Source organism: Triticum dicoccoides, chromosome 1B (assembly GCF_002162155.2).
Source record: "Triticum dicoccoides isolate Atlit2015 ecotype Zavitan chromosome 1B, WEW_v2.0, whole genome shotgun sequence".
Lineage (NCBI taxonomy): Eukaryota > Viridiplantae > Streptophyta > Magnoliopsida > Poales > Poaceae > Triticum > Triticum dicoccoides.
In genome coordinates this window covers 309,157,004-309,160,382 of record NC_041381.1, presented here as the reverse complement: position 1 = coordinate 309,160,382, position 3,379 = coordinate 309,157,004, and the positions used below count along the sequence as shown (strand labels likewise).

The following is a 3,379-nucleotide window of genomic DNA, read 5'->3' as shown; positions in this document are numbered from 1 at the left end:
AGGTTTTTGCCAGTCGGGTCGCCGGTTAATCGGTGCATTTGCGACAAAAACCCGAAATATTTAATTAGATTTTCCAAAAATTTGACCTCACATAATATTATATGTAAACCATTAATAAATTAAAAAGGGTTATTAAACTATTTGGTAATTGGGCATTTGCATGCCCTGTCAGGTTAGATCTTTGATTCCTTGATGATGCAGCTTTTTTTGGTTTTTTATTAAAAGACTGGTATCTATAATACCTAAATAGTTCATCCCCACTATCCTATTTCTCTTGACATGCAGCCTATCCACCTCAGCAGCCTTGCTACCTCATCAATTACTGTTTTTTTATCTTTGTGCAGCTCACCACATCAGCATTTATTTTAAAAGAAATAGTGGGATTGGTAACCGAAGAGGCCTCCATGTAGACGACGAGTCGGTGTAATAATGGATAAAGGGAGCCCAACAGAAGCCCATCCGTCGATCTCTTCCACATACCTCTTCTCCACCGCGCTCGCCTCCACCCCCCTCGACCCCTTCCTGCCGCTCCACCTCTTGCCGCCGAGCCTCCTCCCGGTCCCGCTGCTCCCCTCCGCACACGCCTCCTCCCCCAAGGCGCTCTTCCGCATCCTGCGCCGCGCGCGGCACCACCCGCGCCTACCGCCGCTCGACCTCCAACTCCAACTCGCGGCAACCGACGCCTCCTCTGCCTTCCGCGCCAACCCCCGGCTACCCTCTTCGTTCGGCTCGGCGGCCAGACTCCCGTCAGACGCCTCTTCGGCAGGACCGATGGCCCGGCTCTCATCTGCATTCGGCACGGCGGCCGAGACCTCGTTTTACGGCCCTCCGGCAGGACCTAGTTTGCAGGAAACCATCCGGCGATGTCCAGTCTGATTCCACTGCCGATTGTGAAGGTACCCATCTACTGATTTCAGTGTCGAGTCCCAGGCTATCCACCACATGCGGGCATCAATTGATTCAGACAGAACCGAACCAGTTTAATTTTTATTTTATTGTGTGTATTTTGCAGCAAGGAAGCTCCTGATGACAAGTCGATGTGAATTTTTAGTAGGGGAAACATCTAGATACGAACCATTGGATAGGTTTATTATCTTATTAGAATTGTTGATTTTCTTGATATAGCATGCACATATGCATGGGTACGGTACTGCTATCGCTCAGACTATGGAGAGCAATCCATGATTCAGGTTGAGTTATTCATGAATGATTTTTTTCCGGTTTATACCAGTTGCGAGCACCATTGATACACACCTATCCATCCAGGCGGGCAATGCTCAGTTTTGTTTTCATGTAAGTATTTTCCCTGCTGTGATCAGATACTACCGCTGGTGGAAGCTGTGGGATTTCCTTGCAGTGTGCAAGATGAACCTCTGTATCAGTGGCGGCAATGTTCCCGTCAGCAAGGTACATGGGATCCAATAAGGCATGATTCTTTCCCTATTTTCTTTTACAATATCAAATCTAAATGTCACTTGACCTTGAATCAGTAATTAACTATCCATCACATATTAGGATTGAAGTATCTGTTCTGCTATAATTCATTCAGATATGTGTATTGGCTTTTGTTTCAGAGAAGTTTTGATCTACTTCCACCAGCAGTCCATTGGGGGATCTCTTTGTGGCTATTATCTATCAGCCTGCCAATATTGTACGTATTTGTTTAGCAATTGTAGACTGCAGGATGGGTGAAGCAGAAGCTTAATTAAGTTGAGGAATGGCATCCAAGATTTACCCCCTTCACAGTGAGAGCCCTTCACATACAACTTGGGGTGTCAGCTCTGTTTACTGGTATTGACGTAGTCTTTGTTGACATAGCTGGAGAGCATGAATGCAGAAGTGGAGAAAGTTTAAACTGATACAAGAGTCCTAGAAAAAAGATTTGAGAAGTAACTATTTTGACTTTCGTCATAATTCTAGCAGATGAACCCCTATTGTACTACGTGTTTATATCCAACCCATAAGTAGTACGCATGGACACACCTAAAATGAAATTTGGCTTTACGCTAAATGAAACAAATCACCTTGGGTTTGGAACATACATGTACCTGATGCTCACGTGTGATATTTGTTGTCTCATGAGATACTTGATTATTTGTAATTACCTAATATTACTGGTGATGGGTCATGTAGTCTAGGCCCTGATAGAAAACGATCTGTGATCGTTTTGCATAACAGTGATTTTTTCCTTCTCATTTATGGTTATATGTAGATCATATAGGGTAAGGTTCTCGGAAGTATGTGTACAGTTAGCTTATGCGTGATCACCTACCAAATTTCTAGTAAATAAATGGATTATACCATATTTTTATCAGTTTGCCTAAATTAATGTGTTTGTTTTAGTATATTCTGTAGGGAACTCTATTCTGTAGTGCTCTTTTCCGTTGGTATCTTGCATGGAAAAATGCCAGTGAACTGAAAGTATGTCAAGTCGATATGATTATTGGTTAATTGCTTGCATGTAATTGTCGTTTTTAACTACATGGATAACTTGGACCTCGGTGCTTATCTATATGTAAGTTCTCATGCTCTTGACAACCTCATACTTTTAGACAATAGGAATTGGTTTTTGTGTTGATAGGAAAAAGAGAAAATAAATTGGTACTCTTTTCTTCAAATGATCTTGATTTGATTTGTTCTCATTGTGATATTAGAGCTTCATCATTCGACGTCAATTATAGCAAAATACTACAATGGTCATATTCGTTTTAAGTTTTTGTTCTTTGATGAGGTCTTAATAACTATGTAGATATAAGGATTGTTTTACTCATACGTAGATTGCTACAAGATTGTGGTTTTGATACTACTAGCAACCCACAGGTACCAATTCGTGGTTTTGATACAAGATTGGATAACAAGAGATGAACTAGGGTTTTGAGAGGGGATGGTGCTAGTAAAGATGTTGATGGAGATTGACCCCCTCTCGATGAGAGGATCGTTGGTGATGACGTTGGTGATGATTTCTCCCTCCCGGACGGAAGTGTCCCCGGCAGAACAACTCCGCCAGAGCCCTAGATTGATTCCGCCAAGGTTCCGCCTCGTGGCGGCGGAGTTTCATCCCGTAAACTTGCCCACGGTTTTTTCCAGGGGAAAAGTGATGATATAGCAGAAGATGGACGCCGGAGGCCCACCAGGGGGCCCAGGAGATAGGGGGCCGCGCCCTACAGTGGGGCGCGCCCTCCTGTCTCCTAGACAGGGTGTGGGCCCCCTGGCCTATTTCTTTCGCTCATAAATTCTTATTAAATTCAAAAAGTTGTTTTGTGGAGTTTCAGGTCTTTTGGAGTTGTGCAGAATAGGTTTCCAGCGTTTGCTCCTTTTCCAGCCAGAATTCCAGCTGCCGGCATTCCCCCTCTTCATGGTAAACCTTGTAAAATAAGAG

The 3,379-nt window shown here is 43.6% G+C and overlaps 1 long non-coding RNA gene across 1 annotated transcript; it reads left to right on the top strand.

The window, feature by feature from the left end:
• Window positions 1-509: 509 nt before the first annotated feature.
• Window positions 510-2,259, top strand: LOC119304381. Its single transcript, XR_005148234.1, has 3 exons — window positions 510-896; window positions 1,013-1,407; window positions 1,575-2,259. It is a non-coding gene; the product is annotated as an uncharacterized LOC119304381 (long non-coding RNA).
• Window positions 2,260-3,379: the final 1,120 nt, after the last annotated feature.